Here is a 24,311-nt window from a genome sequence, read left to right as displayed (position 1 = left end):
TATATTAAGTGGAAAATTGATAAGAACAGAAATGTGGATCTAAAATATGGTTACACAATATGGAGACTTTTGTCTTCTCTTAATTCTGAACATGTATGTTATATCATTCAATATAAACAGTATATCCATTCTAATAAAATATGTTTTTAATTTCTTTTCAGCCCTGAAGAATGCAGCATGTACGGCAGCGAAACACGTGTTAGGTGAAAATATCGTGCTTTAGGAATAAGTCAACTGTAAACCATTTGTGGGAACATTTTGTAATGATATGGAATCATATTTTCTGACTAACGCTCTTTTGTCATTTTCTATAATGTGTCTGGAATAAATTTGAATAAGAATTAGATAATTGTATGTCTATTTGTGAATCTGTTGTATTATTGTTACAAATCAGCTCCCTACGAAACCTTTAGTTTGTATCATGTATAACCTACTCGGCCAGCCGAGACATACAGGTGGAATGGCTTTACCACATATGTGTAAGTATTACTGGGCCTCACAGATGAGGGTCTTGCTGGATTAAAGATCTAGAATAAATGAGAAGATCTGGGTACATATGAATAGAGTGGTGGTGGGCCCATCTCTATGGGATCCCATCTGGAAGCCCAAGAGAGACCGGCCTCCTAATGCATACCCTAGTACACCTACATCCACAACTCTCCAACTGCACCAACAGCTATAGCTGACCACTTGCCTATCTCTTCAGACCTCCAGTCACTTCAATAACTCCTTCACACTGGCTTTCAACCAGATCTATTTGCGAAGTGGCGGGAGGGAGACTGCATTATTATCACTTTTTATTTTTTGCAACAGTAAAGTTAAATCTTTTGAGTAATTTATGGAGGAGTTTCCGAGTTCACAGGTGCTTTTTGGATCCTGAACGAGGGAGGATACTGGGAGGATGGACCTGTGAGTTGCCCATGTTATACAACCAGTAATGATGTTATGACATTTGCAATCTACATCGTTTGGGGGACTTTTTGACTTTTTTACTGTAATCTATGTGCAGTACCATGCCAAGGGTTAATGTTGCCTGAGATCAAACCATGAATGGGTTATCTTTTACGCTCCTGTTATGAAAGATGACGAATGCTTTTAGCTTACCAAGTTCTTGAAAACATCGAAGGAAATGGTTTTAAAACAAAACTGATCTCAAATCTATGGGTAGCATGTAATAGTACCAGATATTGCAGACCACCACATTAGCAGCAAAGAAGTAACCCAAAACACCACTTGCCCCACCAGAATCTGAATAACTGACAGAGAAGCAAATACTCACCATCCTTTATGTGTAGTATCTCGCTAGCTTCTGATACAAGCATTTCAATGAGTTCAGATGATGGAAGAAATAGACGAGCTGATACTGAAGAACGCTCATCCTGCTGATGTTTGCAAGCACTGCTGCAATAAATAACAGCCAGTTAGACTATTTTAATATATGTAGGGAAGACAGATGTGTGTGAGCTTTGGATGCTACAAAACAACTAAGACCACTATATTTGTGAATTCTTGTTAATGTCTGAGAGAACTCAAACTGGAAAAGCCTGTTCACCTCTATACCCATCTACCCGAGAGTAACGAAATGAGGAGCTCCTAAACAGTGTGCCTATGTTTTGTTTTCATGATATGAATGTCCCACATAACAGTTGTGTTCCTGTGGCAGACACACCAACAATGACGGCTAGTTTCCTTACATTTCTAGCATTTTTGCATCTATGCAAAATGATAAGCTACCCCACAAACTTGGACCAGCCTCCTCCCTCACTGAGGATGAGGATTTTCATTTTTACCCTACAGCTTAAAGCTAGGGTGACTATCTCAAGACTACTGTAGCACACAAACTACCTTACTCTGGTGGTATTCGGGCGCATTGCAGAAAACACCACTGAGGGAGAAATAATCAATAGTTAATGGTTTCTTAGATTCCAACCACTGCCTCCCTGATTCAAGCTTTTCCAGGTAAAGATCAGCTGTGTATCATCCATGTGCATATAGAAATGTGACCCTGCCTGAAAGAGTAATTGGGCAAGGCATTGCATGTATATATTAAATATTAAGGGCTAAATATTGAGCCACGAATATCATCACAGCTGGCCTTGCTAGGCTGGAAGGAGAAAAGAGGCAAGGAGACAAGTTAACACCTGCTCTCAAGGTGGGAGGTGAACCATTCAAGTACTGTCCTGAGACAGATACAGTGGTCATTCCAGTGGAAAGTATTGATAGGTTGATGGTGTCAAAGGCTCTGGAAATATCGAACAGCATCAACACTCTGACTCCACTGCCATACAGTAGACGTCTGAGGTTGTGTCTGACTGATAGTACCATTAGATCTGTATTTCTTCTGTGTCAAAAATGAGCTTGCAGGGTATTCAGAACATCATTTCCCTAAATGAAATCTAGTAGAGAGGCATACCCCCAGATGCATCAAAGTACTGTTTTGCGATTCCTAATTTGCGACAATTACCGAATCGCAAATTAGGAATCTCAAAATGGTATGCATCATTTTTTTCGCATTTTTTTTGTGATTCGGTAAAAATCGCAATTTTTACCGAATCGCATAAAAAATGCGATTTTGAAATTGCGAATTCGCAATTCCCATTCATTCCTATGGGCTGAAATGCCCATAGGAATGAATGGGAATTGCGAATTCGCAATTTGAAATCGGAATTCAACAAAGCCTTTCAAGGGTGGAGAGGGGGGTCCAAAGGACCCCCCCCTGCACCCATGAAATGCACTATTCCATGTAAGTTACATACACACATGTCCTAAGGACATGTGTGTCTGTAACGTAACAGTTTAAAAAATGCATTTTTGTGCATTTTTAAACAATTTTGCAAATTACCACGAGGTTCAACTTCGTGGTAATTTGCAAATGCAATTTGTAAAATCGCAAATGTTTTGACAATGATGCATTGCATTTAAGGAATCGCAAATTTGCGATTCCTTAAAAGCAATCGCATTTTTGGAATTCGCTAAAAATAGCGATTTTCCAAAAATGCTTGATGCATCCCAAAAACCAATTTAGGAAGTGCAAACGGCCGATTTTTGCGATTCGCACCGTTTGCACTTCCTAAAAAGGTTGATGCATCTAGGCAATAGATCATACTACGTAAAAGCATTCCTAGGTAGGAGAGGAGGAAGATCGGATATTTTGATGCATTATAATCTCCAATTCAGAAAATGAATCCAGTCTTGTGTTCTAAAGTGGCAAGATGCCTAAAATGCTCTGCACAATTAGTCTTATTCACCAATGTATAAAGAAGCATTCAAACCAATGTAAAAGTCAAAGTCAAAAGATACATTATTTGGGCCTCACAAGACCATAAAAGCACATATAAAACATTAACAATTCATTAGAATTTATCAATATAGAAATGTTTCTATACACATAAATATAAAACTTCTAAAAAAATAAAGGATAAAATATTAAAATGCTTAGTAGGCATTGTGTATCTCAGACATGAAATATAAAGTCGAATGGATTAAGAGGTCAGAGTAAATAAAATGAGGTGTCGGGGTCTATGGAAAGTATAAAGAATGGGCAGTTTAAACTTGTACTGTATTTAGGACTGCACGACGAGCACACCACATTGAAAAAAGATAACGGGACACAGAATATACAATAGGCATGCCAGTGTCGTATTTCAGGTTTCCATAGGCCTAGGCAATGGGAGGTTGCAGAATTCCTGCAAAGCTGTCTTAGCCAATGGGTCCTTATTACTTTGTAGGTAGGGCAAAAACACAACACATGCAGGTCGGTCTCCATACAGTTTTTGCAAGACGGACAAGCTTTCGTCTGGCTAACCCCCCTCCCCCCCCCACCCACTTAAAGGTGACAGCATGTAAGGGGAGTACACCATGCCTGAACTGCATGTAGAGTTTTTTGACTAGGAAGGGATGTATATCATCGATGTTAGGTTCTAGGAGGTATGAGAATTTAACAATTAGGAAGGATGTAGTAAGTGTGCCTGTCCTGAGACCCCTCTGGAGTAAGTTGAGGTGGTGATTCTTAAAGTTTTTTATCAGGACTTTTCTTGGTGTAACCAAAGAGCTTTCTTCTGAGCTATTCCATAAAACTCCCATTCCGATGGCTGCAAAGGAATTCTTAATATAGGTAAGCCAGGAGATTTTGCTTGCCCCCCTGTGATTGGCCACCTCCCTCAGTTCCTCCTTGTACGTGGATAACACTGGGGTGCTCCATAATCGACACCAGTAAAGTAGGGGTCTGAGCACTACCTCCTGTGCCATTGGGCTCACGCCCAAGTACGTTCGAGCGGAGTTAAGGGGGTGCTATTAGGAAGGTCCACCAACTGCCTAAGGAAAGAATTTTCAATCCTTGCGAGTTGTTCAGTTGGCCTATGGCCCTATAATTCGCCTCCGTACAAGGCGGCCCCTCTAGCTTGTCCCTTGTAGATTTCCAGCACCGGCCCTGGAATTTTGCGTACACACTTCCTCTGCTGTTTCACGAGGCCCCCTGACGTGTGTGTCAGCTTAAGACAAACCTTCCTGATTTGGTCACCCCACTCCATATTCTTGTTGAGGGTTAGGCCCAGATAGTCACAGACAGAGACTTTCTCTAAAGATTCTCCGGCTAGTTGTGGATTGGGACGCGTTTAGTGGCCTGCATTGAACACCATATATTTTGTTTTCTGTGTATTTATTTCCAGGCTCCTGTTCTTGCAAAATAAGAAAAAAATATCCAGTGCCCTTTGCATACCCATCGGTGATTTTGACAGCAGGAGGGTATCGTCTGCGAACATCAAGGCAGATACCTTGCGGCCCGCTAATTTTGGTGCGTCGAGATCCCCTCCAGCTGACAAAGCCTCCACTAGGCCATTCATAAAGAGACAAAAAAGGGTTGGGGCTAGTACACACCCCTGCCTCACACCTCTCTCTGTGGGAATGCGATCGGTGAGGTCTCCATTTTTTCCAAATCTAATTTGGGCATAATTGTTCATATGCATCTTTTCAGAATCTCACATAAGTAGGGAGGCGCTCCTAGATCGTACAAAATAGCCCGTAGTTTTTCTATGGGAACTAGATCAAAGGCCAAATTCAGGTCCACAAAAATCATACGGAGACTGCCACCCTCCAAGATTACTGTTTTCCAGTGCAATAGTTGCAACCTGAAAACTGAAAACGGATTATTTAGTAGGAATACCGGCCTGGTAGGGGGTAAGAATAGAAAACCTCTCCATCCTATTCTGCAAACGCTCCAGAAGGACTTGAGCGAACATTTTTTCTGCAACATCGATGAGGCTAATTGGCCGATAGTTTGCAGGAAGGAGGGGTGAGCCCTTCTTAAAAATAGGGATAGTTTCAGCCCGTAGCCATGTTATAGGGATCTCCATTCCCTGTAATATAGCGTTAAATATACTTCAGAGATAGGGGGCCCAGACACTAGGTTCATTGCGATAGAGGTCTCCAGGGATCTTATCAAGCCCCGGGGCCTTAGCAGGTATGACTCGGGCAATAGCAGCCGTAACCTCTTTTAGAGAAATTGCTGGAGTTTTTAAACTGAGTAGATGTGTGAGAGAGGTGGAGGTTTCGGCATGCTCAAGAGCATGAGTGACTGAAAGTGTGCATTCCAGACCTCGGCGCCCAAGTTTGGTTCAAAAGCATGTTTGTCCTCCTTTGTATCTCCTTTGTATCTGAGCGTATTAATTTCCGACAGGTCCTCATGTCTCTCCTGTTTAGAAAATCTCTCAGACTGTCCCACTTCCCACTTTTCTATTTCTCACTCCTTTTTTCCTTCTTTGATTTCAAGTTTATATATTATCCTGTTGCCCTTTATTACCAGCTTGTCATTACTTTTAATCGCTGCCAACAGGTTTATCTTAGCCTTACGGCATTTGGCATTGTACCAAGGATATCTAGGAGCACTGCCTGCCTTTGCTTGTATTACTTTTTAGAAAGCTGTCCGCTAGAGCCGCCACTAATCCTTGATGATTTTCTGCTTTTTTACTGAGGGTGCAGACAGAATCAACGGACTCACCTAGTTGGATTGCAACCTCCAGATATGGTAAGATTGTTTGGTAAAGTGAAGATAGTCTATATTGGGATTCGCATCGGGTGCCCCATCTTACTCTCCTCCTGAATCTAGTAAGGATAGGCCCTGCTGTTTTCAACAGTTGGCCCTTTGGGCCTTCTCCAATATATGGAGAGTCCATTTCTAAGATTAGAGCATTGTGATCACTATCGAATCTAGGAACAATCTTAAAGTTGGCCAACCAATGCCAATATTTAGTATTCACCATGATATAATCTAGGATTGAAGGGGAACACAACCTATTACAGGTGAAATTGGCCGGACTGTCAGTGTTGAAGCGCCCATTACATGCCCTAAGCAAGTAATTCAGGGTGAGGGTGTTCAGTTGGACAACTAATGGTGTCCATGCCTGTGCTGGCTGTGCATTGGCCACTGGAATGGCCCAGTTCAGATCCTCGTTGTTTGGTTCGTCAGACTCCAAGTCCCTAAATGGTTCGTACTGACAATTGAAATCGCCAGCCAAAATCACTATGTCATAGTCAATAACTGTGGATATGAATGATGATAATTTGTCTAGGGTGGGGGACTCTTGCCCATGTCCGGTTGGCCGCGAGTATACATTAATGAGCACTAACCTTGGCCTGGCTGGGGTGCTCAGAATAACACATAGAATATCACTAGATGATGTCTCCACCTGCTTCCTCGTGCAACCCAAGTGTGTAGCAACCCAAGTGATAAGTCCCCCAGATGGTCTGCCCTTCCCCCCGGATGTGGCGGGTATGGCGTAAGTTGTATAGCCAGGTCTATGGATTGTCTCCCTGGCCCAGGTTTCCTGCAACATACATATATCTGAGTCTTGGATAAGGGCACCCCACTCTGGGTTATCTATTTTAGAGCAGAGACCTGCCACATTCCACTATAGGATTTTGAGCTTCGGTGAGAGGTTTGTGGGGTTGCTGTAGTTTTCAGATTCCCTATCCAATAGCCAGTGGACACCCCCAGCTATGGACTCATGAGCCTCAGCAATTATTGGAGGTGGGTTCACCAGCTGTTGAACATTTTGGATCTCTGGTGGTAATCAGCCTCCAGGCAGACTTTGGGCATGAGTTAGAGTCTGACAGAGGTTTACTCCTCCTCAAATGTGACAGATATCCCGCCAGCCTCATTACAAGTTCACTGGCATCTAACACACTTGTTTAATAAGGTAGATGGGATATCCATCACGTTTGAGATGAAACACACCTCCTCCAAACCCTAAATCAAATCTTCTGTGTGTAATTTTGAAGGATGCTGTACATCGGTCCAAAATTGGCAGATGACCTGTATACCCTATTTAGAGAGTCTACCTGTGTATACATTCTAAATAGGACGGGCAGGACAACCACCAATTACTGGCAAATGCCCTGCATCTGCCATACTGTATATGACTCATAAATCCTGTTTGTGACATAAATGGAGCTTCTTCTATGTGAAGGATTTGGGAAAGGCTACTTCAGTGATCATATCATACAAGTGGTGCTCACCTGCTCAGAACTATTTCATGCTCAAATCACCATCTATTCTTTTGCATTTCCATGAATGTGGACTGGTGTAGATAAACCCACATGCAGCTTTACTTCCAAATTCAAAGAACTAAAAGGGCTACCTTAGGACAAACACACTTACCTTTACTCCAGTCTTCAAGGACATTAGTTTGTGTTGGCTGACCACTGGTAAACCCGGATAAGGAGATTACCTCTATATGTGCTTTCTGGGTTTATATTGCATGGCTGCAATTTTCAAATATATATCAACTGATAAATCAGTGCAAAATTTAAGAATGCCTGAACAGCAGGTTGTGCTGCTAAGGCTTTCTATTCATGCTTTCATCAATGTGAGTTAGGTGGTCATCTGTTATGGGGATGTTATATTTCTAATTCTGAACTCTTACAGTGCTGTGTAATTTACTCTATTGTCTTTGAGTGTCCTAAGAGCTGTTAGTAGCAGTGCATGTCCCATATCGATGTTAGTACATTGTTGTTTGCTCTTTCCATTAGGCTAGTACAGTTGTCTCTCACCTTCTCATACATGTGCAGGTCTCACCTGAATACATAATGGTTGAAAACCTAGAATCCTCTATCCAAGTGATACTTAACCTCACTGTACGCCATTGACAGCAAGCTACATTCAGGTCTTTACAAATGGGCACTTGGAGGCAGTCTGTCTGTGTAAGGCTAGCCCAGTATCTAGGATAGAAGATTGATGTCTGTACATAGAACTGTAAGGGGAAATGGTAACACTGCGTCTGGTCACTGCCTATGAGTTAATAAAGATGAGCTAGAGTAGATGGATGTTACACAAACACTGTATTGTATCCATGTGTGCGCTCAACAACCCCCATGGATGAAATTAGGAGAATTTGTCTATCCCGCAGAGTTGCGGAACATCCCATAGAAGCGACTGGTACAGGGATTCCTAGTGTTAGCTGTGAACTGTGCTAACATTTTGACAAAATTCTAACAAGTGCGGGTTATGCAAATATTCGAGGCTCTTTTGCTGGTAATGACAGTGTAATTCTGGAGAAAAAAAGTATGAGAACCCAAAATTTCAGCACACAAGGGGATCAGCACAATTCAGAAAAACATATTCTCACCTTTGTTCATCAGCTGTGGAGTATGGCTTTGTCAGTAGTTTGTGGACATTCTGTTGAGAAAGAAAAGGGACAGTTCATATGGACACAACGAGGATTTATGAAGTTTGCATTTCAGCCTAGATCTACCTATCCCCTCCTACCCATAACAGAAGAAAGGAATGAATGTTCCTATGACTCTGTCCCAAATCTAGAGGTGTGTGAATGCATTCCCGAAGTACTGAAACTTCAAGTGAAAATGTATAGCAGAGACCTTTCCCTGAGGGCAGTGTATACAACACATAGAGTAAGAAATATGTTACAATTCATACAAGAGAGTAAAGCATGCAGAGGCGTTTACGAACATTCTGGTATGATATTCTGCATATGGGCAGACCCCCATTAAAGCTCCACCTGTCTGAGCACAGACATGACATGAGTTCCACATGCATGGACACAAATTTGTACCAGTTTCAAATACATTGGTGACCATGGAGCATCTGATAGGGCTGCCTAAGCATAAGGAAAACATATGTACCACGTACTAGAGGACAGACAGGACATCAGCTCGGCCTACTTGAGCACACATGGAGCAATTGTTTCACTCAACCCATGAGACACATACCTGTTAGAACTGGCTTAGCACAGATTAGGAATCTTTAGCACCTGCCTTAGCAAATATCTTCACCAAGTGTCAAATCACTGATGGAACATCCATTTCACTTGACACATTTCACTCACTTCATCCCCCTCTTTGCCTAGAATCTGACTCCCTGAGATTCTATACAGTCTAAAAGATGCATGTTTTCTGAACGGCCTTAGGAATACATCAGCGCTGACTGCCATGTTTGGCTGAACTGTTGACATTATATGATATCTCATGAGGATTTAGTACTCCCATTTTTACCGTCATCTAACCGCTTCCCCGTTCCTTGTTCAGAGCATTGAAGCAGCCACAAAACCAGCTTCATCACTTCTTTCCTATGAATGCAGTAATGTTCCCTGAAAGAAGTATTGACTCTTGTATGGGTTTTTTTTAACAAAAATTATGACCGCATCAATGGAATTAAGACACATGCATCAGAAGGGAGGAGTGCAATTAAAATAAAGGGTTGCATCTATGCTGTTCAGAGTTGTGAAGTTGTGACTCTAGGCTTTGGTGAATGTGTTAGGGATTGATGGCTCTGACCATGTTCGTATGTTCGTGCAACCATCAGTTTTGGAAGCTCCCTGCTGGAAAATCTTAGACACGTACAACAGCTCTTTCCTTTCAGGAATGTGAGACAGACCCAACTATTCTGGTAACTTCCTTAATTTGTCTTCAAGCAGTATTAACTCGGGTACCACAGTATCCATGGGTGGGGTGGCTCTCCAACCTCTTAATTTCCAAAGGGTTTGCTCGAAGTCCTCCTAGAAGGATCATTAAACTTTAAAACTGTAACCGCGGCTTCCCCATACAAGCGTACGGAGCCCACGGTCGTGTTAGCACCCTGCAGCCATCCTCCCTGGGGTCCCTATCTACTCACTTTGGGTGGTTCCTTGGGGTCCCTGCGAAGCTACGTGCTCTAGACTGTGTCTTGACTCAAGTCGTGATTGTTATACCAATATTTTAGTATATGGTTTGGTCTCCCCCTGGAGCCTGTTGTGTATTGTGCTACTTACAACTGTTCTATTGATCTCTTATTGTGTGCTTTACGTTCTATCCTCGTGTAGAGGATACTAGAGAGTGTTATATTAATAAATACATATTTTTATATAACTACTGTGTGGTTCTCCTTTAATTTAGTCAATATAGAAGGTGATATTCTGGTAAAACAAGCTGCTTTACATTCCTTCAAGATTAAGCCTGAAGGCTGCTCTCCACAGCTACTACTAGGATAGCTTTCTAAAGGTTATCTTTGAACTCATACATCATAAGGGTCATTTGGACTGGTGCAAGGTGCCCACTTTAATTAGTGGACAGCATATACCAGGCCAATTTCTCACACTGGTGTGCAGCGGTTGGGATTCAAGCCTGCATTGTCTTACCAGATAAATCTCTTAGTATTGATTGACTGAAAACCAATAAAGTATTCAGGCACATATAATACTTAAAGGTAAGAATTGGGATTTTGTTTTCAACTTTGCTTATGGGTGCGGGAGTAAATCAATCAGGCTTTTTGTTTAAATTTGCGGATCCCATTTTTTTAAAGAAAATTAAGTTAAAGATTTTGCAGGGAATGGTGAAAATTTGGGCCCAGTTAACAAAATCGATAAAGATTGGGTATTTTTGCAGTAGGACTACCCTATGGGATCTTCCTGATGGTCCCACGTGGCTGGGAGATAGACTAGCTGCACCGTTAAAGCAAGCTGGGGTGGAAGTTTCGGGTGACTTGTTTATGGATGGGGATTTGCTCCCTTGGAAATGCTTGAAGAACAAAATTGGTCCGAACCTATCTAGGTTTAAATATATGCAAATTGCCAGTTGGGCACATGCTTATACCTCTCGGCCCTCTCGCGCGAACAAATTTCCACTAGGTGGACATAGTTACCTGATATCGTTGAGGGTTGATAAACCTCCTGCCAAGAAGGAAATATCTACATGGTACAACCTGATTTTGGAGGAAACCAATGGGGAATTTCTGCTGCCTGATGAATTTTGGGGTCCACTCTTGAATGGATGTAACGTGCAAGATCTTTGGAGTTCTTCGTGTAAGCTGCTTTGAGACATTGTTAAACCTGCATGGCTACAGAGAAACCATCTCTTTACGATACATAGAGCCTATTATTCAACTCTTAGACTCTCGAAATTCAATGAGGGGTCCTCAGTGCTATATCCAAAGTGCGGCTTGCCGGCAGCTTCCGATGCCCACATGTTCTTCGAATGCCCATGTTTGTTATCATTTTGGGATGCTATAAGTAAGTCCCTTTCATCATCTGTGGGTGTCCAAGTAGTTATTGACCTCTCTCTTGCGATCTTTGGTATTTTAGAAGGGGCTCAGAGTCCTGCAAAGAGTTTAGTGTTTTACTCCATATTACTTGCCAGAAGGGAGATATGTAAAAAATGGAAAGACTCTACACCTCCCACTATTAGCGATTGGAATGCGTCAACGCTGCAGGTCTCTAGGTTAGACTTGGCAAGGGCCGGAAACTTGAAAAAAAGAGCATTTTGGCATCTGATTAACTGGGCTCATTGATTCGACCAGGGTTTTTTTTCCCCCCGGGTCCGATGATTATGCTACTATGGTACAAACCTCGGGAAGTGCCATTGCCCGGTTATCAGTCCGGACCCTACTGGTCGTAATTTCCGCCTGGTTGACTTTCTACCCTGAGGGGTTTCTTGTAGGGGTCATGGCGGAATGCGCTAATGTTGTGGGATGGTGGAAGCCCAAGTCGATACATCCCTGCCAGTTCTCTATAAACTGAGACAACATGACGCTTTTCTACCTTGGCCTTCTTCTGAAACCTAAGTGGCTAATGAGGACAAAAAAAAGAACAAAAAAAATACTTAAAGGTAAGTATAAGTGAGTTCTACTAAACTTAGGGTTGGGTAGTTAAGGGTCTAGCACACCCTTTCTACAACCTAGGAGAGTTTAGTTCCCACTAGGTTAGGTAGGTGCATAAGCCACACCACACTAGTTATGTATTCTTAAGGAGAAGCCAGTGGCTCTCTGCCTTCTAGGTACAATAGTCTTACATTTTAGGGTTTGAAAGCTATGTGTGCTTCTAGGAAGCTGAAGACAGGGAGAAATGCCAACACCCAACGTCTCATTGAGGTGTTACTCTTGGATGACCTTAGAAAGACCCCTGGAGGTTACACCTTTTATGACCTAGACTCAAACCCTGGCCTGGAGGATCAAAATGATTCCAACCTGGATAACCTAGATCTTCAGGAAGAGGGTGGAGAAGGCCCCAGTGGCCCTATCTTTACTCCTCCTGGAAGAGTGCAGAGTTTACCCAGAAGATCTAGATCTCCCTCTGCATAATCTGACCATTCATGACATTCTATAGGGACCTCCATATCTCATAAGAGAGATAACTCTCATGAAAGGCAGTGCCAATTTCGAGAGCTTGAGAAAGTCAAGCTTTTGCTCAGGCAAGAGCAATTGGCCCCAGATAAGGAATCCTTAGTACTCCAGAAGGCTAGAAAGGAATTGGGACTAGAGTCCCATGGCGGCAGCAACAGTGTCCTTAGGGTTAAGGAGTACATTTATGACCATAGGAACCTGAGCAAGATAGTCCCTCCCAACCATGGTGGGGATGACATCCACAAATTGATAACTGCTTTAGAGAGAGCCTGTAAGGTACAGAAGGTCCCTTAAGAGCAGTGGACAGCTATCTTGTGGCTCTCCTTTACTGACAAAAGTAGAGATAAGTTCCTCACTGTTAGAGAAGAGGATGCTGACAACTGTTCAGTCCTGAAGAGTGTTCTTATTGATGGGTTTGGCTTAACCACTGAACAGTACAGGATTAAGTTCAGAGACACCCAGAAGACACAGACTCTGGACTGGGTAGACTTTGTAGATTGTGCCAGTGCTTAATTTGTAAAATATGAAGTGCAGGTGCTCAAATGTTTGTCGGAGGCCACACCCACTTTTCTATGGCTCCACCCACTTCCTCCGCTGGCTCCACCCACTTACTATATTAGCTCCACCCACATTTTCAACTAGCACTGCTAAAAGTCAGAGGTAATATATACATGGCTGATCCGAATTTCAGCAAGGGAGCCTTGCTCATAGTAAGGTTTTGATAGGAGGTTCCCTTGCCCTGTGAACATTTTGAAAAAGATTAACTCAAAAGTGCATTGAAAGCACAATTTTGTAATAAATTAGCTAAAATCACTAATGTATTGAAAAGGGACAATTTCAGTGCTGTATATGCTGATTTGGTGAAAGGCCAATACTGGGGTAGGGTATGCCATTTTCAACACTCTATGAGTTCTAAGGTACAACAACTAAGTACTCAGACAACTTAGAAACGTCAGACAAAGGCACCCAGGCCAGAAATCATGGAAACGTCACACAAAGGCACCCAGGACAGAAATCATGGAAACGTCACACAAAGTCAACCAACGAGGCCAGAAAGCATAGAAACATCACACAAAGGCACTCAAGCGGGAAAGCATGAACATCGAACATTTCAAAGAAAGGCACCCAAGCCAGTGGTACTGGAACAATTTCTAGAGTCTTGGTGCTGCCCTAAATGTTACATCACTGAAGAAGTCATAAGATTGTGAAAAACCCAAACATACACGAAGGACAAACATAGCAAATGAGCCTTGCTCATTCCGGCAGTCCTAAAAATTAAAAACATTGCTCAAAGTTATTGAACAATCACCGACGTGTAACGCCCTGTTTGGAGCATTATGTAGCGGAGTACTCAGTTTCTTACATTAATTTAGTTTAATAGTGCCTCTCATAACAGTGTAAGGTGTCAGAGCATTTTGCAACATTCACACATTTCATAAATACAATCCTACGTGTGTAACTCAGTATATAGGGAATGTTACATCAGACAGGACTACAAGGTATAGGAGTCACATGTCATCCATGATTGTCATTGTAGGCAATATAGTTTAAGAGTTCAAAGTCTGGAAAAACGGAAATGCAGAATTTAAAACATTCATAACAGCATTGTTAGGGATTCTCTTCAATAAGAATTGATTTCTACCCACATTAGACCCTTTTTGCAAGATTAGGATAATGAAAGATTGGCCCAAAAACATATAGCTCTAATATATAGCTTGCTGTTTGCATGCAGCTCTTTGATGACAGACTAGTTAATACTAGTTAATAGCTTGCTAGTCTATGATAGGATTTTAACTTCCAAAGTGCAAGTAACAAAAGGATCTCTCTGACAGAAGCAGTAACACACTGATCGATTTTATATTATATGCACTTTTTGATCTGCATGGTACACGTTCTTTGCAGCAGGTATATAAACATGTACTACCTTTCAAGCAGTCACAGTTTCCCCTAGACAAAGCTCCTGGCTCTCTCCAGGTAGACAAATAATCACCAGAGTTATCTTGACATTCTAATGTATGCCTGAATATTACTGGAGCCCAGGAACTCTGCACCAGCTGCTTTTAAAGAAAGAATATACTGGCAAACTGACTCCCCCACCCCACCCCCATAGGCTTACATTAAAGAATGATTATGAAACAGATATTCGCTGAGGGATCTGTGTTACACCTCACCCCATCGTACCTATGCCTCATCTCTTCCTACCCCTCACAACCACACCGCCCTTCACACTCACAAAGTGCATGCTGCTGCTTCGCTTCTCTTGTATGTAGATTCACTTCCTTCTACCTCAGGGTGACAGAATGGTCAGTCCGGCGCCATACACTATAATATCAAGTTACCCTAAAATGATGGGAGTTTAAACATGTAACCAAACGTGGGACCAGTTTAACGTAGGTACTGATACTTCAAAATCAGTGGTATGAATGACGTAGAAAAGGAGATAATCCTTGCCGAACGAAGATTATCTCGGGACTCTAGGGGTCTATCTCTTAAGCGCTCATCCTTGGGCGCTCTTGCCTTAGCCCCCAGCCCCGTAAATGTGCCTACTACACCATTGGTCGTAATTGACTCTCCGGACATTAACGAGAGAGTAAGTCGGATCAGGGCAAGCCTCGAAAGGGCAACTACCACTGCACCAGTCATTGCTCAAGACTCAATACATTCAATTCCCCTTGACCAAACTGACCTTTCGCAGGGGGCCCATAATTGTGATCTTAACTCAGAGTCCAATAATGCCCGTAGCCCCTCAGTGCGATCCAATGAAGCCACACCACCTCCCCCCATAGTTGTATCCATCGAAGCTAGCGCCCCCCCAGCAGTAGTTCAGGCAACTATCCCTACTGGTAAACCAGCTCTAGGACAAGTTGCACAAAAAAAGCGAAAGCGTCCTGCCAGTCCTCGGAGGGGGGGGGTCCCATAAGCCATACAGTAAAGTGAGTAGGCAAAATGCGCCCAAAGGGGGTTCTTCTACTACAAACCATGTCCCATACCCAAACACTTCTTCCACCCACACCAGAGATATTGCACCTGAGGGCATACAAGGCACGTCGGCTTCTCTAGGTTCCACCATACCCCCCCAGGCTGTGCACACCGACTCAGTTGTTGAGAACTTAATCAGGTCCGTGGTGATGCCGCTCGTAGATAAGATAGACAGCCTCACACGTAAATTAGCTGCCCTTGAGCAGTCAATGCTGGACAACTTTTACGCTGTGAAATCACTGGTCAAATTCCATGCTAAGGCGCAGGGTGAAGAAAATGGCGGGCTAAGGAGTGGAGCTGTCACCCTAGTTCCTTCTGAGTCTGTACTTCGACAAAATCCGCCTGCACCTGGGGAGATCCCTCAGTCACTCCACCCCAATACTGGAACCAGCCTTGTCCCAAAAACTCCCGCTCCCGAGCCCAGCTTGGGCTGCCAAAAGAAAAAAGCCACTACCCAAGCGCCAAAGGCACCGAAGGTTAACTTTGCTCCTAATCCCAAGCCTATAGCCCCTAATTCTGACTCAGCAGGAAATTTGCCTACCACGTCTAATGGAAATGTAACTCCATCCTTTTCCACTCCAGGCAACCAGGCCACGCCTAAACCTTTAGCCAAACCCTTAGCCAAACCTCCGGCCACAACACCAGAAGATAGGGCAAAAAGGCACACACCCAATGCTAGCCTCCCTCCTGGTTGTAAACCGTATGTGGTAATCTTAACGGGTGTCCCGGAGCTTGAAGAGGGTTCAGTTGAGCTATATTCTTAAACATAAGACACTCTCCTGGCTCAAAGTAAATAGACCCCTCCCTGGGCACATTGACGGCAGAATAGCCTATGTTCGCCGTGTAGGGTGGATCGGTAACAGACGTAAGGACCTATCTGGGGACTGCGTACTGATCAATTTTAATGATCCCAGAGCAGCAGGTATGATATGTAGCCAGCAGTCGCATTATAACTTTTGTGACATTCAAACCAGAGACTTGGGGTACTTTTACCGCCCCCCTCCTTCATCGAGGCACAAGAATTTCTTGCCAGATGTGGGTAGAGGTGCATGGTTCCCGCACCACCCAACTCTAGACGTTAGAGCAAGGGCATGGACACCGACACAAGCAGCCCCCCCGCAGGGTTGGGGTTGGTGACTTGGTGATAAAGTGGTAACAAATGCCCCCTCACCAAGGGCTATTACACCACGTACAGTTGAGAGGGTCCCCTCCTCACCAGCCAACATTTCTGTGCCCCAACCCACGCCCAACCCCCCTATCCCTTCACCTCTAGGCTATTGGACCGGGCCTATTGAGCCCGTGGATGGAGCACAAATTATTATGGCCACACAGGGTGAGGAAGCTGGATGTGTTGAATCTCCAAATTGCCCTACCCTGAAAACCATTAGTTGGAATGTGGCAGGCTTAAACAACAAGTTGGATGCCCCGGACTGGGTGGCGCTCGTTGAGCCCCACGCAGTCTGTGCATTCCAAGAAACGTGGTGCGTGGAACCAAGGCATAGAGTAGGTTATGCTACCTTCTTCGTCCCGGCAGGTATACCAGCTTCGGGAAGAGGGCGCCCATTTGGAGGCCTCCTAGTTTGGGTAGATATAACTTTAGGCTGGAGGGTACACCATCACCCCCAAAAATCTCCAGACCTTATGCGGCTCTCTGTAAAATGCCCAAGGAGAGCCGTTAAGCTGGAGATTTTTAACATCTATACACGTGGGGTTTCAGGGAGGGCTTTGTCACCAACCCTTACTGCTTTGGAGGCAGCCTTAGGGGAGTGCCACAGAGATTCCCTAATCCTGGTTATGGTGGATTTCAACTGCACATTTGAGCCCCTGCTAACCGACGAATCGCTGGACCTACACGATGAAGATTCAAGGAGAGGCGTTCCGTCCCTTGATTTACCTATCGTCAAAAGATGGACACCTAGAGTTGTCCAGCTAAACTCCCTCACACTTGAGTACGGCTTGAGAGCAGCCAACGGGAGAACACGCTCTGACCTAGCGGGGGCTCACACATATAATAGGGTGGGTCACTCATCCAGGATAGATTACATTCTTCTAAATTTCCCCTTGTGGGCACACACGAAGGATATGATAGTCTTACCTTCCCTGGATAGCGATCATAACGCGCTCTCACTATCCCTAACACACTGGTGGAGGGACAGTGGCTCATCTTATGGAGATCGCGACGTTCCTGAGCAAAGGTCATCGGGGGGGGTTGTCCCCTCAAATTGTCTCAGACGCCTAAGATGGGACAAAGTGGCTATCGACGAAGAAAAATTATCCTGCATCAAAGCCGTCACTGCTGCAGCCTGTGAACTCCTGGAAAGTCAGCCTCTCAGTCCGCTCAGGATTGCAGCCGTGTTTAGCGAGGTTTCTACGTCGATTGGGGAGAACACGCTCTGACCTAGCGGGGGCTCACACATATAATAGGGTGGGTCACTCATCCAGGATAGATTACATTCTTCTAAATTTCCCCTTGTGGGCACACACGAAGGATATGATAGTCTTACCTTCCCTGGATAGCGATCATAACGCGCTCTCACTATCCCTAACACACTGGTGGAGGGACAGTGGCTCATCTTATGGAGATCGCGACGTTCCTGAGCAAAGGTCATCGGGGGGGGTGGTCCCCTCAAATTGTCTCAGACGCCTAAGATGGGACAAAGTGGCTATCGACGAAGAAAAATTATCCTGCATCAAAGCCGTCACTGCTGCAGCCTGTGAACTCCTGGAAAGTCAGCCTCTCAGTCCGCTCAGGATTGCAGCCGTGTTTAGCGAGGTTTCTACGTCGATTGGGGATTTGTTCATGGTTAAGTCAAAAAAGGGGAGCAAAAACCTTGACAATCGACAGTGCAAATCAGGCTGGTACTCGTCGGAGTGCCGTGCTGGAAAGAGAGCCCTAATACTGGCAGTAAAGAGCGGTGATCCGACTCTAATAGCTAACAAACGTAAAAGCTACAAATCTGCGCTAAGGGCAGCAAGGAGAGATTGGGAAGATGCCTTTTGGCAGGAACTCCGTGCCGCCAGTGTGGAAAAAAATGCTAAAGGCTTCTGGGACTTATTGCGAAAGAATAACAGACCACTAGACACTGTCATCACATGCAATATAACCGAGGAACTGTGGTTTGCACACTTCTCAAAACTGTACACAGCATCTGAAGTAGAAGTAACGGACTTCCCGCTACCACAGATCCTCCGAGGTGATGGGAGTTATGAGGAAAATCTATTCACCAGGAAAGAGGCCGAAAATGCTATAAAATCCTTGGTTCCTCGTAAGGCAGCTGGTCCTGATGGCCTGCCTGGCAACCTTCTCCGCGCAGATCCGGATGATTGGAGTGTACTAATTGCATCTGTACTAAATGCGGCCATGGCAGGGGCCTCCCTCCCTACTTCATGGAAGGCCGCTGAGGTGGTCCCTCTGCACAAAAAAGGTTCAAGAGACGATCCAGCTAATTACAGGCCAATTAGCCTAATAGATTGTTCTCAAAAGGTAGCGGGCAAGGTCCTCTTATCTAGAGTTCAGCAATGGGCAGAGGAAAACACGATACTTTCGGACTTCCAGGCTGGGTTCAGAGCTGGCACAGGAACAATAGAACAATCGCTAAGGCTGCTCATGATTTATTGGAAGACCGTTACGATTGGGAAGGGTACCTTATACCTGGCCTTCATCGATCTCTGAACGGCTTTTGACTTGGTACCCAGAAACAACCTTTGGAAGGTACTTAGCGACCTTGGCATGCCACCCTATCTGCTTCATTTGATCATGAGGTTTCATGAAAAGAACTATGCCCAAATACGCTGGGGGCCAAATGGTCAAAATACCCCAAAAATAGAAGTGAATAGAGGTGTGCGGCAAGGCTGCGTACTGGCCCCAACCCTATTCTCCCTCTATGTGAATGGGGTGGTGGACTTCCTAACAAAGTTACCAGCAGATGCCCCCCGTTTGGCAGGCCGTCTAATCCCTACCTTGCTCTTTGCTGATGATACTTTATTACTGTCAAAATCCCCAATGGGCCTCCAGCAGCTCCTTACTGGATTTGACGATTTTTGTAAGCAAAGAGGTCTCTGTATTAATACAGATAAAACAAAATACCTCATTCTGAATCCCCCGCAAAAACTCGGACCCCCTCCCACACTGGGGTCCGTTGCACTGGAAAGGACTAAGACGTTCGACTACCTGGGCATCCGGCTGGTGGACTCCATGAAATGGGATTGTCACTTGACCAAAATGTTATTGAGTTTGAAAAGAGTGACCGGGGTCTTGTTGAAAGAGCAGAGAGCAGCTTCTACAAAACCAATAGCGGCAGTTATGGACATTTATTCGGCTAGAGGAGTATGCGCAGCACTCTACGGGGCAGAGCTCTGGGGGATGTCAAATATGAAAGAGCTAATCCGAGCGAAGAACACCTTCCCGAGAAGTCTAATGTCTCTTGGCCCATCTGTCCCCATCTTGCCCTTACAACTGGATATGGGCTGTCGGGCGATCGAAGACCAAGCAAAGTTACGTCCCCTGTTACTGTGGGCCCGCATTTGGAGAGTACCTGAGCTCTCAAGCTATGCGGATGGCCTTCGGGAAATAATCAAATCCCCGGGTTGGGCAAAAATAAAATGGCTAAGGGACATCAAGGCCCTACTTGCCAACCTGGGGCTGGAAGAAGCGTGGCACCAACAGACAGCCCCGCCCAAATCCACGATAAAAAAACTTTATTGGCAGTGGGTGGTAAACAGAAGAAACTCTTCGACAACGTCATGCAAATCGACTAGAAACTTCTTGGAGATCAAAGATGTCCCTATCAGAGAATTGTATTTGGATATTATCTCTGTCCCATGGGAAAGATCATTGTACTTTAAATTCAGATTAGGTCTTCTCCCTGTAATGGAGCTCACATGCCGCTGGAAAATCCCATACCAGACTGCTCAATGGTGCCCCTTTTGCCCTCAGCGGCGTGAATCTGTCCCTCATTTGTTATTCGAGTGCCCAGCCTACAAGGTTCCTCGCACGAAATGGATGAAACCGATGTGTCTCACCTTGGGCACCAGACATTGTAATGTGGCACTAAGAATACTACTTACAGACACTCGTACATTTTTTGCATGCGCCACCTCGAAATACCTTGGGTGGGCATGGCGGATCCGGTCAAAAAGACTTAGACAAATTGTTTAATCTTGATTTTAAATTTATGGCCCGTTATTGGCCTATCTTTTTTAGGTAATTTATTTAATCCCCCTAACAGAAATGGCAGGGAAAAAAAGCTGATTCCTAGCACGTAGGGGTTTTTTATGCTTTTTATCTAGCAATGTTAAAAATCGAATTTACTATGTATGTATGCTTTTTAAGATATTTTTTATGTCGAAATAAAGCCTATTTGACTTGACTTAATAGCTTGCTAGTCTATGATAGGATTTTAACTTCCAAAGTGCAAGTAACAAAAGGATCTCTCTGACAGAAGCAGTAACACACTGATCGATTTTATATTATATGCACTTTTTGATCTGCATGGTACACGTTCTTTGCAGCAGGTATATAAACATGTACTACCTTTCAAGCAGTCACAGTTTCCCCTAGACAAAGCTCCTGGCTCTCTCCAGGTAGACAAATAATCACCAGAGTTATCTTGACATTCTAATGTATGCCTGAATATTACTGGAGCCCAGGAACTCTGCACCAGCTGCTTTTAAAGAAAGAATATACTGGCAAACTGACTCCCCCACCCCACCCCCATAGGGTTACATTAAAGAATGATTATGAAACAGATATTCGCTGAGGGATCTGTGTTACACCTCACCCCATCGTACCTATGCCTCATCTCTTCCTACCCCTCACCACCACACCGCCCTTCACACTCACAAAGTGCATGCTGCTGCTTCGCTTCTCTTGTATGTAGATTCACTTCCTTCTACCTCAGGGTGACAGAATGGTCAGTCCGGCGCCATACACTATAATATCAAGTTACCCTAAAATGATGGGAGTTTAAACATGTAACCAAACGTGGGACCAGTTTAACGTAGGTACTGATACTTCAAAATCAGTGGTATGAATGACAATAGTATGTTATGCCTAGAACAGGTTCTACAAGTTATAACCTGTGCTGGACAAAGGCCTGTATCATATTCCAACAATGGAAAAATGTGTAGGAGGCGTCACACTTGGAAGGTGATACGGCTGCCTTTGCTTTGTCAATGAGAAAACTCATTCAATTCATGCACTTGTACCATCAATGAGAATTGAGTAAATGCATCACAAGACGATAACTATGTGAATTTTAAGTGTTGCAAGTTCATTTGCCTGGGGGGTTCACAGGGTGTCACATCTCCACCGCCGCTAAGATGAGTACCTTTAATGTGGGTGAAAGCAACACCCATTACTCATGTGTAGACTCACTGTAACGTGCTAGATATGTGTAGTTATTTTAAGTGAATTATGTACTTTTGAATTTGACTACCCTCTACCAAGTCATAGCTTAGGTTGAGGATCACACTGAGTCGAGAGGTTGAGCAGCTGCACCACTGCTCACTGATAGGAAGAGATTTGGCCTAGTAGCTAAGGACTCGGTGCTCTACATGGGCCAGGGCCTGTGAGCCAGACCCTGGCAAAGCCAAAATAGAGCCATTAAACCGGGACCCTCTATTTCGGTCTATCACTGAAGGACTAGTCTGTATCTTATTACCAAAGTCAAAGTTAAGGGAACTCCTGCCTCTCGGAGCTTTCTACTTGAGAGAACTGACCCTCGTTATCACTGGGGTGGAGTGTGGTGGCAAAGCAGTGAATGTGCGCGCGACTTACAATGTGAAAACATTTATGCACACACGCTGCTTGCCGCGCACATCCCCAAACCCCACAGATGAACTTGCCTTGCCCTGGCTGAAACGAAACCGAATCCATCCTGGGCCTGTAGTACTATCCAGGAAGCCCGGGCCGGCCGCAAACTGTGCAACAAATAGCCACTGTGACTGCCATGCCCTCTGCAGTCAGTGCACCCACTACTGCTCTGGCAGTGGCAACCAGTAAAACATGATCGTCATGATGAAACCACCACAGCCCAGGCGATCAAAAACAACCTCTCATCCTCAATACGTGAACACCATCATCAACATAAAAAAGAAGGCCTCACCTGCGCAGCTTTATTTTTTAATTGATGATTTTGCCGCCGGCCTATCCCACCTATCCCAGGCGGCCATCATAATCATACCTGTCAGTCACCAATAAACAATTATGATTGTTAAAACATTAATCCTGCGCCTGTGTCCTACCAGGCCCTGCTCTGCCTCACACAGCTTGATTTATTTAAACTATCCATAATCATTTGGCCGGCGCCGGCCTATCAATCAAGATAATGATTGATGATTTTAAAAAAAACGAAACGGGAAAAACCGACCAGTAATCACCGTCACCGTGCGTCACGGCTGCCAGCCACGCTCGCCCTCACCTGTGCTGAGCAGTCCAGACCTGAGTTCCGACTCCCATTACTTCAAAGGCACTGGACGTGCTTGACTGGTTAAATTACATGCACCACCACTGGATACTCGGTGCGGTGGCTGGTGAGGACAGAGAGGTGCGGGTATGCTGGGGCGGGCCACGGGCAGCGAAAATGCAGACTCTGCCCACGTGTTGCTGCCTCTGCCGTGCACAGCCCAACCCCCACAGAAGACCAGCCCAGGGCAGCAAACCACCCGGCCCATCAACAACTACTGCAGTGTCCCGCCCACTGGGCCTGATCCGCGGCTGGAAGTGACGTCTTGAAGAGAGTGAGGAGGAGGAAATACTTTTGAGAATCGAATCGGAGGAATCCGAGTCATCCCTGTCAGTCATGCACGTCACAGTAAGTGTTGACATTTACTGCATGCATCAAGATTCGTCGTCGGTAACTTTCTTAAACTAAGAAGTCAGTCAGTCACAGGAAGCAGCACAGCACTAAAGCACGACAGCAGTAGCAGTCAGCACACGCTCTCTGTGTGTGCCAGTGCCACGCGCACAACTCGACCTAATGACGGCAGGACAGGTGCACTTAATGCAGCGTGACTCGGTGACTGTAGACCCGGCCCTCTGTGGGGTTTCGGAGGGTGTCTCAAATAGATTCACTGACACAGGTTGTCGGGGTAGTGCGGGTTTTATTATTTTATATAGTCTGCGTTTCTGTACAGGCACTCGGTAAAATGGTAGTGGTTGATCTGCTTCTTCCGTGGTGGATCTTCCCCCTCCGGAGCGTCGGTCCCACGGTCTCCTGGGAGTTGTAGGCCTTTTCCCCACCGTCTCGATGTCCTCGATGGGCCGGTACAATAAAAGAAAGGAAAACCGTCTTAGTCAAAGTGTCCTGTGTGACACTAGTTCGCAGGGAAAGGGGGTGAGGGAACACACGTGCAACCCGTACCCCAGCTCAGTGACGTGACCCCTTGTAAAGACAAACAAAACAAAGGGGATGTGCAGTAGGGGTTTCGTGCATTCAGTGGGGCTTGCCTCGCCTAATGCCCGCCCACCCGGTGAACTTGGACCGTATCTGGTCGAGCCACACTTCCGTGTTAGTGTGGCTGGGCGAAGCGCGTTCCACAATGCCTCCTGGCTTTAAGCGGTAGTCGTCCTCCGGACCCGGCGCCGCCTTCTCCCCTGGAGTCTCCTCGTAACTCCGCTCCGCCTGATGTTCCTCTCCGTCCTCCTCCGAGGTCCTGCTCCGTATCCCTCGTCTTTCCTCCGATGTTCCACCACATCCTCCGCCTCCGTCCTACGCTCTTCTTCCTC

This window comes from Lissotriton vulgaris, chromosome 10 (assembly GCF_964263255.1).
Source record: "Lissotriton vulgaris chromosome 10, aLisVul1.2, whole genome shotgun sequence".
Taxonomy (NCBI): domain Eukaryota; kingdom Metazoa; phylum Chordata; class Amphibia; order Caudata; family Salamandridae; genus Lissotriton; species Lissotriton vulgaris.
Note: the sequence above shows the minus strand (reverse complement) of the source record.